General features: G+C 52.2%; 1 protein-coding gene across 2 annotated transcripts in view; it reads right to left on the bottom strand.

Annotated features, from left to right (window-relative positions):
- Nucleotides 1–13,816, bottom strand: part of CORO1C (coronin 1C) — a 58,776-nt gene that overhangs the window by 42,582 nt on the left and 2,378 nt on the right. The window contains exon 1 of one of the 2 annotated variants that reach the window (XM_063350766.1): nt 2,756–2,902. The exons of the other annotated variant lie outside the window; for it this stretch is intronic. The gene's annotated coding sequence lies outside the window, so the exon portion shown is untranslated. Of the gene's footprint in view, nt 1–2,755; nt 2,903–13,816 lie in introns of those variants that run through there. 2 annotated transcript variants of the gene reach the window in all.

Below are 13,816 nucleotides of genomic sequence, written 5' to 3'. Positions count from 1 at the left end.
GGCTACACAACCAGCGTGACTGTAAACTAAAGCTGTAAGCAGTTTCTAATCAGATTAATTTCAAAGTTAACAACCAGAATATAAGCAGACCAAAAATAATAGGTGGGGGAGACTACAGGGAAAGAGCTCAGAGAGAACACAGAGATTTTAACTCCTGTTCGTACGCCCTGTAAACGCTTAAACTGGGGCACTTCAAATCCTCAGCGAGTTTCTGTTCCAACGCATCCTTAGAGAAGGACTGAGATTATCACAAAAGCCTCAGTAAAACAAAATCAAAACAAACAAACCCATACTTTAAAAGTCAAGTGAAAATGTGCCTGTGAGTTTGCCTAAAAGGACATTCCTAGCCCTGGGAGTGGTGCGCTGATGACCTCACCAAGCTGCGAACTCAGGCCAGGAAGTGTTTTGCTCGTGTCTTGAAAATAGGAAGCTGGCATCCAAGTTATACTCCTCGGAATCGATAATCAAATTAAAACCCATAACATAAATTCTCTTACGGTCAAAACGCAATGCTGTGCTATAATGAGCCATTTTATGCAGCCGTCATTAAAGTCTAATATTAATCTTGAGCATGATGCATGGAATGGTTACTGAGGGCAGATCTCTCGGCATCCTTTGCTGCATCACTCAGGAAAGCTGATATTTTACCCTTCTGTGCATTCCTTCTCATTGCCGTTACACTGAATCTCTGCCTTTTGCTTGGAGTGAATCCCAGAAGTGACAGATGCAATAAGCATGAAGATTTAACTTGAAAAAATCCAATGATGTTTGAAAAGGCTGCTCACTCGAAGATAGAGCAATGCCAACAGAGAACATTAAGGGAGACACACAAATGCTGATTAAAGCAATCTGTATAAAAGGCTACAAGTGACCACTGAAAAATTACTATTATGAAGCACTATATTAAAACAAACACAAAGCAAATGCTCCCTGACATGTACCTGAGTGTCAGGTCTTACTATGACTACTGAAAATACTTAAAAAATATATACACAAAACAAACATGCATTGACTTTATCACAACAGTATTTGATCTTCTACCTTTGTGTACACAGTCTTTAGCAAACACGAATACTAGCTGCAATAAAACGTCTCGGTGAGCGCACAGCCATCTGTTTTTCCCCTTGAGCAGAAAAGATGATTCAATGCTTGTTATTCAAGTGAAAATCGAATATACCCTCTCCTGCCTCACGCAACAAGATACCCGCTGTTTTCTCTAGCCATCGCACATTCAGCACATATGAACACACTTCTTACAGGACGGGCTGTGCCAGTTCACACCATTTTCCCACACTTCCAGCAGGCACCGAGCATCTCTCCTGCATGGGCTTATGAAGGAGAGTGCCAGGTAATTCAGATACAGCCTGGCCTAAAATTAAACCAGAATCGGTATCAGCAAGCCGAAAAACCAGCCGCAGCCTAGTAGATTCAAAAATGTCACTCTTTCATTTTGCTACCATCCTTGGTCCTGCTTATACTAATCCACATGCACATCTGCATGAATAGGCTGAATAGACGCGCTCAAACAAACATGTACAGGACTAAAACTACAGCTATTAAAAAACCCACAACACTAATGCATATCACTTATCTTTAACAATAAAACTGCATCAATCAGTTTTACTTTTGTTTCCAGTCAGCTTTCAACTCCCTTTTTCTTTTTTTTTTTTTTTTAAAAAAAAACAACCTGTCTCCTGTGCAGTCACAGCATCACATTGTCTAGTCTGGGGTGCCACCGCTGAACGTTTGTGCGGTTGCGTGTCAGACGCCTTTCCGTGTATCGTGAGTGGAGAAGCACGGAGAAGTACTAACCTTTAAATTCTGGCCTTTGACATATCGCCATTAAAACAATGTGGCTTTCTGCATAGAAAAACAAAGCCCGGGAGCATCTCGTACAACCCACGACTTTACGCATCCCCCAAACACACTCGGAAGGGACATTAATAAGGTGACATGAACCCGCTCAACACCAGCGTAAAGAAAAAATAAAAATAAAAATAAACCCTCTGGTCATCTTTTGTCCTCTGCAACGTTACAGGGTGGCAGCGGGGACGCGGCACTCCGGGGGCGACACGCACACGCCGCTGCCATCCAGCTGCTGCTGCATCGCCATGAAAATAAAAGGGAAAAAGGAAAAACAAAACAAAAGCACAAGAAAAGAAAAAAACCAACCAAACAAAAACAAAACAAACAAAAAAAAAAAACAAAAGGAAAAAAAAAAACCCAAACCTGCCGAACAAAAGGAAAAACACCCCCTCGTTTTCTCCTCGCAGAAAGCAGCCGGGGCTGGCAGCCCGCATCAGGTGTGCGGGGGCTGCCCGAGGAGAGCCCGGCCCCGCCCGGGGCATGCCCTGCCGGCAACCTGCGAGCCCCGGCCGGATGCCGGAACCCGCGGCGACCCCGGGGCCGCTCCGCTACCTAATAAGGCGGAGAGCGGGGGAGAAGCCCCGGGCTGAGCGCGGCTCCCAACGGCCGGGGTGGGGAGGGCGCTTCCTCCCGCAGGCCCGGGCGCTGACAGCGGGCCGCCGCCGCAGGAAGGGCTCGGCGGCGGCGGCCCGGCCCCGCGCAGGAAGAGCCCGCCCGGCCGGACCCCCGCCCGCCCTGCCCAGCCCAGCCCTTGCCCGGCGCCCGCCGCCGCCCTCCCGCGGGCACCGCCACCTCCCCGCGGCGGGCCGGCCGCCCGCCCTACCCTCCCGCCCCGCCGAGCTGCCACCCCTTCCCGCTGCCGCCCCGCTGCCCCGGTTCTCCTCCGCACCGCGATCCCGAGCCGCCTCCCCGCGTCCGCTCCTCAGCCCGGCGGAGCCGCTCCGCCGCCGCCGCCCGCCTGCCTGACTGACTGACTGACTGACCGCCGCGCGGCGGGGGCGGGCGGTGCCAGCGCCAGGCCACGCCCACGTAAGGCCACGCCCACTTTTAAACCACGCCCCCTGCAGAGACCTCCCGCCGCCTGCGCGCTCCCCTCCCGCCTCGCTCGGCAGGAGGGCGGGGCGGAGAGGTGAGTGGCGGCCCCTCTGGCCAATGGCGGCGCGGCGCTCGCCGCCACGCCTGGTCGCGCGCTGCCTCGCTTCCCCGCCCCTCCTCCCCGCCGCCGGCTGGTGTGGGCAGCGATGGCGGCCGAGCCGCGGCGGCGGTGGGGCGGCGGCGGTGGGGCGAGACCCTGCCTGAAGGGGATCGTCCCCTCGCCCCTTCACGGCCCTGGCAGCCCGGTTCCCTCAGCCGCGTCGGCGCTCCCTGCCGCTCCCCAGCCTGCCTTAGGCCCCCTCCCTCACAGGCCCAGCCGCGGCTCTGGCCTCCTCCCTCACAGGCCCAGCCGCGGCTCCCTGCTGGCACGCCACCCTTCTCCTCTGCCTGAGGTACCCAGGGTGCCAGCAAAGGTGGGGACGCACCGGCAAAAAGGACAGGGTGGGTTTGGGCCACTATGGCAACGAACCCCCGAAATTGCAAGCGCTGGTATTTGAGGCACAACCCTGCGGATGTGGCTCCCTCTGCGAGGCCTGGGCCGAGCGGGGCACAGCTAGAGCCTGCCAGCGGCAAAAAGCAAGGGAACCAACAGTTCTGCAAGAAAAACAACTGCGTCGCCGCATTTTGTCACGCTGACTTGCTGGGGCCAGTAGCTGCCATGGAAAACGGCACTGCCAGCAAGACGGGGACAAAAGGAGAGCTTAAGCCCCTGCTAAAAATCACACTTTAATGAGAAGCACAGGACAGTAGCTGGAAGGCTAAGATTCTCCCCGTTGCACTAAAAGTAAAGCCACTTCTGGCGGTGCTGGCTTATGTGGTTGTGAAGAGGGGGGGTTTGTCTGCTGTTGGATGAAAGAGGCTAACGGTTATTAATATAGTACACAGTAAACAGTAAGAAGGTGAGTACCTGTGCAGCAAACACCCCAAGGCACAGAGTAATACCAGTCCCAGAGCCTGCGTGTTTCTGTTCCTCCAGGGAACTTGAAGAGCAGACGAATGATGCTAGATCAGTGCCCACGTTGCACAGTGTTTACCATACATGGCCAAAACCAAAAGCTAGTCTAACTTCCTTATATGTTTTGGCCAATACTTGCAAATTCATTTGCATGTGGTTAGGTGCTTAAGGGGCCTAATTTTTCAGGGGAGCAACAAACCTGTAACTCCCTTTATAATCCTTCAGAATTTGGAGAAATATGTGTGTTGGGATGAGCTCAGCTGAGAACCCTCCTCTTCCCGCATGAAACTGCTGCAGGACTGTGAGCTACCCCCTGGTAAGCCATAGCTGGGTGTTAAAACATGCAGAAAACCTCACAGAGATAAATTGGTTATGGTCTTGCTGGTTAACTGATTACGACTGATGGAAACATCAGATGCCACAGTAGCTACAAATTAAACAAGCAAATGTTCTCCAACATTTGTTAAACTTTGACACTAGCCACTGATTCAGTAAGCAGGAAAGTCTCTTTTACGTACTGAGCAATACCTTGATAAAAATATTATACACCCAAAGGTTAGAGTTGCAAGCCAGCATCCCTGCCCCGCACTGCCCGCGGCACCAATTACCGTGAAATTAATACCTTCCTTCTGAAAGCCAGCCCAGCGCACTTACTCTCCACCCTCCTCCCTCAAACAATCTCTTTAAAGCTAAAAAAGAAGAAAACAAAAGTAGTTTGGCAGCCTCGGAGCAGACCTGCAGGTAATCTGTAGTTTAGTGGGTTTAGATTGTGATTCATATTTTCCACGTAGGTACGTGACTTGCTGAAGGTCACACAATGAGTCAGTGATAGAGCCGAGTGTCTTGACTGCCAGTCCCACGGCCATTAATTTATTAGGAGTCTCGAACCTGTGCATGTGGGTTAAAACTTCATAAAAAAATGATACTTAAATATATTACATATATGTATCTAGCTCAAAAGAGTGGGCAAGCTTGAAATGATATTTTAAGCACGTAGCAGGCTTTATCCTGGACTGAAAAGTACTTTATCCAGGACTGAAAAAACAGCGAAGGCAGCAGTAGCCAGCCCTACCCAAAAGCTTGGAAAAACCAAGGAAGTTTTTTGGCATCCATCTGAAAAAAAAAAGAGAGGGATGCACGGAGGACACAAAGTGAAATGGGTCCTGAGAAATGTGATTGAAACCTCGTCCTCTCCATGACTGCCACCCGAACGGGTGGTTCCTGGTTGCCGTTGTCACTGCAGGGGTGGCCACTCCTGCGGCACAGCCTGCTCGACGCGGCCTTGGGAGAGTCACTAAGGATGGGCTCAGAAGGAAACAACACCTGTTGAATTTTCGCTAGTGCTTCCTTAAATGTCTGGATGGAAACGCTCCAAAGATCACTCAGATCCTGACCTGGTTTAAACGAGCCATTGAGATCGTGACAGCTCACCCTACGAGGTGATGAAGAAATGACACGCGTTTCAGGCTGAAATCTTCAACAACAGAAGGAACGGCTGAGGTTTTACACATGCTCTTTGGTTCCGCCGTAAACACTAATCTTCATCACTTCAGCTGAATAAAATCATTCTAACAAACAGTACTTAAATTATAGCCAGAGCGATGTAAGCTTAACAGCTTGTCAAAATATGTCACAAATTCTAATTTTTTTAAAGGCCAATATCCCATTACCAAATTCTTGCAGCTACAAGGAACCACACAACAAAGTTTGTCCTTCCATTTTATCAGTACCAACACCCCTGGTCATTAAGCTTTGCAGAAAAGATTCAGAATGTGTTCAAAAGTATTATTTCGCTAGTTTTGCCCATCCCACATATTTCACCGTCCGCTGCATCGGGGCGCGACTGCTGCAAACAGCCTATCTCACAGCCTTTATACGGAAACAGCGCCGTGTCTACAGACTCCACCTCTCAAACTTAAGTCAGCGGCTAAATTTAGCTTCCTTGCAAATATGCATCAATTCCATCGCTGCAATAAATCACGCCAGTTTGTTCCTACGGTGATCTTGACATGCCTTATAAGCAATGCCTTCAGTTTGCCCCCAGCCTCCTCTGCCAGTGCGGTGTTATTAGTTAAAAAAGGTGAAGACAGACAAAAACACCTCTTTCTAGGAGAAATTTTGGCGGTTTTGGCCTTCAGCTGATATCATGCAATTTGGTTTGGAGTCTCTGAGCAATACTTAGCCGGACGGCAAACCCAGTCATTCAGAACCACTAAAGTCACTTGAGGGATGAATTTGTCTCAAACATTTCAATTTCCTTAAATCCTCATCGCTAAATATATTCTGAATGAAGGAAAACAGCTTACAGAGGGTTTAGAGAGATCAGCAATTTAAACTCCTGTTATTTTGCAGCTTAACATCTAAGTCACGCCAGTGACTTAGCCGGACATGACAGTTTGTGTTTCAAACCTCAGCTTTGCAGATACCCAAGTTGAACAACTTTTGAAGGACGTTTGTGTCCTCTATCTATCTATCTATCTATCTATCTATCTATCTATCTATCTATCTAATCTATCTCTTGAAGCCTTTTGATTTCTTATTATATTTAAATAACTTTACAGGAAGCACTAGGTTCTCCCACCTGAAAGTTGCGTGTTTTTATGTTTCATCTTCTATGGCTCCCGTGATTTAGATTTAGGGCAGATTCAGCAGCGCTGAGAAGAGCTGCTCCCCTTGAAATCGGTGATGTGATCGTACACTTCACTTAACATTACTGGAATGCGCTGGGGTTTTTATGCAGGGAAATCTGAACCGAGTGCAATGGAAAAAAATAACCCAAGCCCTTTTCTGTGCGTGGAATAGCATTGGATTTACTCTTTCTGCCTTGTTTTCTCAATGTCTGCTGGGCACGCATCGAACAGCGAGGGTAGCTTTATTACACTGCTTACGAGCCTGGTTTTTAAGGGGCATTTCAATGATCGTCAAACGTTGAGCGGCTGCCAAGACAAAATTGTACTAACAGCCACCACGTAACAGCTCTTGATTACAGCTAATCAATTCTGTCTCCTGGAAGGGATTACGTGTTCCGCCCAGGGAGGTGTTGCCCTGTGCCGATCTGTTCCCCGCAGCCAGCAAAGCGTCTGTCTGGAGAGAGAGAGAACAAAATCCACTTGGTTTGGCCTTATTCAATCCTCGGCCAGAAAGGGGAGCTGTAGAATTATGGAATGAAGATAAGGAGAGCCAATATGTTCCATCAGATTTTTCAAACAACAGCCAGGAAGGGAGAAGCGTGTGAGAGTGTGTCGGAGCATGTGGACGAGGAAGAAAGAGGAGGATGTGAATTAAAGCAGGGGGTTAGGAGTCAGCAGCCCTTGGTTTTATTCCCAGCCCTGCGTGACATCGAGGGGGTCCCTGCGCTATTTCCAGACCCAGTGAATTGGGTTTCAGATCGCAGCCCCCCCTCTCCCCAAAGGGTAATGAAAACCCACGGCGGTGAGCGGGCGCTTGCATCGACACCGTTTGTGTGCTGCTTGGTGAGGATGGGAGTGCCGGAGATGGACAAGTAATAGTAAGTGAACATTAGGTCAGGATGGGGATTAATAATTTATGCTATTGTTATTAATGATTTAAAATACATTTCGTAAAGCACATCTCTTACTGCATATGCACACTCTCCTGCGTGTCATATGCAGGAGTACAGATGTCACACACCTCCCTACCAACCCCGCCACAGGAAGGGCATAGAGACACGCGCTGCCCCCCGTTTTTACAGTGAAAGGAAATCTCCAAATTCAGTTTGAGCCAGTCTATTTCCTCATGTATTTCTCTTCTCCATCACTGTACAGGATTGGGAAATATATTTTTCTTTATTCCCCCCCCCCCCCCATTTTTGCCATAAAGGGGATGTGGTCCCAATACCTAATTAAAATGTTGGGACGCCAAATAAAAACGAAGCAATTAGTTGCAACAGATGGGATTTTCTTTGTCGCTATCGCCACTACAGCAGATGATTGACTAGGGAGAGAGAGACAAGAAAGCAGAACGCCAAAAAAATGAATAAATAATGAAAAAAGCAAGCTGTATTTTATTTACAACATGAATATCCTGGGGTTGACACTTCCTATCATTCTGAACAGCGGAAAAAAAATCAGCCAGTGAGCGGTAACGCGAGGCTCGGTGCTGTGACTCCTGTAGCACTCCAGCTGACACTTAGCACATATCCTAGTCTCGTCCTCATTATTCAACCAGTTCTGAATCCTTTTGCCATCTTGTTCTCTTTCTCTCCCTGCTGTCTAGGATCAAGTTGGACCAAAGGTGCTGGAAAAATCAGAGGTATAAGAAAGGAATCATATAATGGTAAATATACGCGAGATGGTTGTGTTTGGTTAGGCAGTATGAGATTCGGGAAGATACAGGTTTAGAAACAGATTTTAAAGAAAAACCCAACCCCAAACAGACTATGTCACAGATGCAGCAAAATGAGAAGCTGTCCCTACTCTTCTTTATTGCGACGTTTTCACAGTTCAGCACTAAAATAGATTGTCTTGACCCTCCCTCCCTATTTCTTCTGAAGCAGGAGCGGGTAAACATCTGTCAGGAGTGATTTAGCTGTAGCCGGTATCGCCTTAGGGATGGAGCGCGATTTCCCCTCGTCCCTTCTCACCCCCCTCTTCTGCAAGATCACCTACGGCATCCACCTGCTCCTCCCGTTCCCCGCAAAGGCTGCACGCCCCATCGCTGACGAAAACATCCCTCCGTCTGATCTGGCTGATGGAGACACGCCGTATCAGCTGTACCATTTAATCAGACACATCTCCCACTCCAGGAGGAGCAGGGGGGGCTGCGGAGATCCAGCCACCCCCCTAGCGCCGGTGCCAGCACTGCTCCACGTACGGAGCCTGCGTCTGTCCGACGGCAGGTAGTTTGCAGCGACAAATATTTCACAACCCTATTTCTTTACATCGTGAGACTGATAATATGTCTTCAGCTGCTTCCCGAGAGGATAGGATCTATTTTTCCTTGCTGTAGGCTTTTTGTTATCACTGACACGCACACAATCTCTGTGGCAATGTTCGTATTCTGACTTGATTTCGTGACTTCTGTGAACGAGAGTAATTGACAGCACAATGTACCAAGCTCCGTGGGATAATCACACCTATTTTTTAAGTAAACATGCTATTCAATTCAAAGCTAGCTTAGATTTCCTGTGCCTTAAAACATTTATTTTCCCTTATAAGGAAATCCACAATTCCAGATTGTCAATAAACAGACGATGTAAGTTAACCAGCACGGGTCTGACACCTCCTTGCAGGATCCAAACTCCCAACCAAACACTCATCTCTAACCTCTCCCTATTTCTGCACAACCGCCCTTTTACCGGTAAAATTCCAACCAAGTTCATTTATCCATAGTTTTCCAGTGAAAGGGTTGGTGAAAGTTGATGTTGTTCTCCTGAAAAGCTTATTCAGCCAAGTCACAGCGCAGGAGAAAAAGAACCTAAGGACAAAAATGCCTCCTTTTTATGCCATAGCTGAAATAAAGTGATATTGGCCCACCCAATGCTTTAGAGAGACAGAGGCAAATAATCCCACGTGACGGTGGGAGAAAATATCATATGGGCACTTCTGCCCTGTGTCTGTTTGTGAAAAGCTGTGTGAGAGTACTGGATATTGTATTTGGTCACGTAGAGGAGAGTCTTAAAAAGCAAATCCCTTTCTCACAAAACGGTTTCACCACAAAAAGTACTTTTACCAAACAAACAGCAGACGTGAATCAACACCTGATTTTCATCCCGTCTCGCTAGGACCGTAGATCACTAACCCTGCCCCGAGCGCATCCCGTCTATTGCTGGGCTATGACAAGGCAGGGATTTTCTCAAAAGCCCGGCGCCCGCCGTGTTCCCACCTCCCCTCGGCTCCGGATCCGCCCTGCGAGGCAGAGCCCTCGCACCTCACCTTTTCTGGGAACGCTGGCCGGTGGCGTGGCTGCCTTCCCCTCTGCCGCCTTGGGCTTTTCGAAGGTTTTCTTTGCGTCGGCAACTTTAAGCACATTCTCGTCCTCCTGACTCTTCCTCCCCTTCCGCTCCGGCTCCTCCGAGCCCCCTCCTCCTGCCGTCCTGCCTCCAGCGAGCTGCTCCGCGCCTGCAGATGCCCACTGCTCCTTGGCAGGCTTCGCCGCATCCCTGAGGGGCTCCAGCAGCGCCTCGGTCATCGCCACGGTCTTGCTCATACTCAGAGCCAGGCTCTCTTTGCTGTGGGACCTGACAGGAGGGGCCGGTGGGGTTTTTTTCTGGCTGTATGAATCGAGTATCCCTACATCTGCTTCACCCCCGAGCTGTTCCCTGCTCTCGAGGAGCTGGCTGCTGCTCTGTCTCGGGAGCTTTTCAGCGTCTCTAGCCACCGAGGCATAATTTGCGACCCCAGAGACCATTCTCTCGAGGCTTTTGGCTACCTGCTTGTCTGGCTCGGGCTTCCTGGCCAGATCCTCCTCGCCGGTCTGGCCGTTCTGGCAAAGGTCCGGGGTGCCGTCAGGCTGGGGGGCGAAGCTCACCGCCTGCCTGAAGCTCTCGGCCGCCTTGCCGCTCTCTCTGGGGATGTAGGAAACAGATGTTGTCGCCTCCTGTTTGCTTTGCAAAATGTAATCCATGAGCATGGCGTTTCGCTCGAAGCTGTCCGACCTGATGGGCACACTCGGCTTGTTTCTCTCCGAGGGAGAGTTCAGGGTCAGTTTATTCACTTGCCTGCTCTCTGCACTGCTTTCGGAGTCCGAACGGCTTATCTGCCTCCTCAGGACTCCTTGGAAAGCGTTGAGCCGGTTTAGGTTCGGACTTGCCACCTTCCCGTCCCCTGGGTAGCCCTCCTGGACCATGGGTACCTTGTGCTCCGTCGCTTCCCATTCCTCCTCAGGTTCTGCTTCTGCCTCTTCGATCAGGCGCCTGTACTCGCTCTCCTCCAGCCTGTACACCACCGGCTTCACCGTCCTGCCCCTGCCCGCTCGCCCCTGCCCAACCTCCATCTCGTACACCTTCGGAGGGGCTTCTCCCTCCTCCCCTCTCCCGCACCCTCTCGACACGGGGTGCTCTTCCAAGCACGGGTCCCCTGCCAGCCCCCACGGCCCCCTCTGCCCGCCGCTCCTCATCTCGGACCTCTTGGCGGGGGTTTGCGTGTCGCTCCCAGCGTCGGGAATGTCCCCCCTCTCCAGGCTGTGCCCCAGGCCCTCCTGGCCCAGCTGCAGCAGAGTATAATCCTCGCGCGTCCCTGCAGAGGCTTCCCGGGAAGTCGGGCGGTCTCTCCCCCTCGCCTTACTTGTGTCATCCTGTAAATATCCATAGTGCTGCCAGGTGGAGGCTTCCATGGCGGGGAGCTCCGTCACTGTAATTCCTGGTCCAAATGCTTTGGAACTGGCCAGCCAAGATTTCTTCCCACCTTGGGTCTCGGCAGACTTTCAGCACCGCCTTCTCCTTCCTCCGCTACTGGGAGAGACGGAGGCAGCTTGGAAGCCTCCGTGCCTGGGTCATGTGAATCGGCATTTTTTAGCCTCATGGCCAGCAGAGATGAAAATGCACGTTGGCGCGATGGAGCCCGTCCTCTGCGGCAGGGCAGGAGGCTCTCTCCTAACACAACAGCTGTCAAAATTGACGCTGCACCGGTCCCTACCCAAATATATCCCACCTGAATAGCTGGAAAAGCACCCCCCAGCTTCTCATTTGCTGGTCCACAGCCCGTTACAGGCAGGACTTGCTGCCCATCGGCATCTTGCTTCAGGGACTCTCCTCTTTTCCCCAACCTGCCGCAGCAATAACTCCCCACGCTCCCGAGCAGCAACCCTCCCTGGCTTCCCTCCGATCTCGCCGCTTCCAGAGCGATTTACTGCCAGGTCATCTGCTGCGGCTCGTCTGGGCAGGATCACCTCCGTCAGCTCCTCCGTGGGTTTCACGGAGAGCTTGGAAACCCGCATCCCTGCCCCTGGCGCTCTTCCCTGCCTCCCTGCCCGGCGCCCGGCCGGCACAGAGCCTCTCCCCCCAGCGCTCCTTCCTTGGAAGCGGCGCGCAGCCTTGGTCCGCGTCCCAGAGTTTTGGGGAGAGATACCGCCCGCACCGAGCACGCAGGGCAGAGACGGATCGGCTGGAGTGATCCGCGGGAATACGTTATTGCTAAGAGAATTGCTGCGACATAAAAAAGCCTGCCCGGGATAAACACAGAAGCCCGACAGCAGCCTCAGAAACAAGTTTCCCTTAGGAGACTCCGAAACATAACTTATCAAAAATCCCTATTAACCCTCTGGGCATTTCTCTAAACAACCCTTCAAGCAGAAAGTTCCTCCCTTTGGATAATCCTTCTGCCAAGCGGGCTCCTGGAAGCTCTCCGGAAGGAGGGGGAGCGGGAGAGCTGGAGGGCTCTAATCCGTTTATACACAGCCGGGATGCCTGGCATTGCAGCGAGCGGCGGCCGCCACGGCTCCCAGCCCAGCGGCTCTTCCCCAGCGCTTTGCCTTTTATGGTGCAGGAGGTACCGGCTGCCGGAGCCCGATCCGGGGAAGCATCCCCAGGCGGGATGCAGGAAAACACCTAGATGGTCCCTAAAGAGACACAGGCGCAGCCGGCGCAGGCACCGCCGGGGCTGAGCCGGGTGCCGTTTCCCAGCAGGGGCTGAGTTACCCCAAAGTCGGCCCCAAGAGTTTGCCAACAGCCCCCAGCGACTGGCCCCAGGCTACAAGCATCCCGCTGGCACTCCGTGGGGCTGGAAAATCCTCATCCAGAGCTCCCAGGGACCCCAGCATCCCTCTGACACTCCATGGGGCTGGAAAATCCTCATCCAGAGCCCCTGGCATCCCTCTGATGCTCCGTGGGGCTGGAAAATCCTCATCCAGAGCCCCTGGGGACACCAGCATCCCTCTGACACTCCATGGGGCTGGAAAATCCTCATGTAGAAGCCCCAGCATCCCTCTGACGCTCCATGGGGCTGGAAAGTCCTCATCCAGAGCCCCCAGGGACCCCAGCATCCCTCTGACACTCCCTGGGGCTGGAAAATCCTCATCCAGAGCCCCCAGGGACCCCAGCATCCCTCTGACACTCCCTGGGTCTGGAAAATCCTCATCCAGAGCCCCTGGCATCCCTCTGACAGTCCGTGGGGCTGGAAAATCCTCATCCAGAGCCCCTGGCATCCCTCTGACACTCCGTGGGGCTGGAAAATCCTCATGCAGAGGCCCCGGCATCCCTCTGACACTCCGTGGGGCTGGAAAATCCTCATCCAGAGGCCCCAGGGACCCCAGCATCCCTCTGACGCTCCATGGGGCTGGAAAATCCTCATCCAGAGCCCCCAGGGACCCCAGCATCCCTCTGACACTCCCTGGGGCTGGAAAATCCTCATCCAGAGCCCCTGGCACCCCTCTGACAGTCCGTGGGGCTGGAAAATCCTCATCCAGAGCCCCTGGCATCCCTCTGACAGTCCGTGGGGCTGGAAAATCCTCATCCAGAGCCCCTAGCATCCCACTGTCACCCCGTGGGGCTGGAAAATCCTCATCCAGAGCCCCTGGCGTCCCTCTGACACTCTGTGGGGCTGGAAAATCCTCATCCAGAGGCCCTGGCATCCCTCTGATGCTCCATGGGTCTGGAAAATCCTCATCCAGGGCCCCCAGGGACCCCAGCATCCCTCTGAGCGCAGCCACCACACTCACGCGGGCTGCGCGAGCGACACCTGGACCACGGTGTCTCATGATGCCACCAGCTCATCCCCTGCTCCACGAGCCGGCGCAGGAGTGAGCGCCAGCCCCCGTCAGGGGGAAGGAGGGAGGGATGACATTTATCTCAGCCCTTATCAGCCCGGGAGCCAGCCAGGGGTAGTTTGGGTTTTTTTTATCAATGCCCATTGCGGAGCTGCTCTGCAGCGAGACAAAACACCATTTGTTACCACTGGAAGTTTTAAATCCCTGCTGAGGCTGCCCAAAACAAACACAAGCGCT

Source organism: Chroicocephalus ridibundus, chromosome 13 (assembly GCF_963924245.1).
Source record: "Chroicocephalus ridibundus chromosome 13, bChrRid1.1, whole genome shotgun sequence".
Classification (NCBI taxonomy): domain Eukaryota; kingdom Metazoa; phylum Chordata; class Aves; order Charadriiformes; family Laridae; genus Chroicocephalus; species Chroicocephalus ridibundus.
The sequence above is the reverse complement of the archived record's forward strand: the minus strand, read 5'-3'. Positions and strand labels throughout refer to the sequence as shown.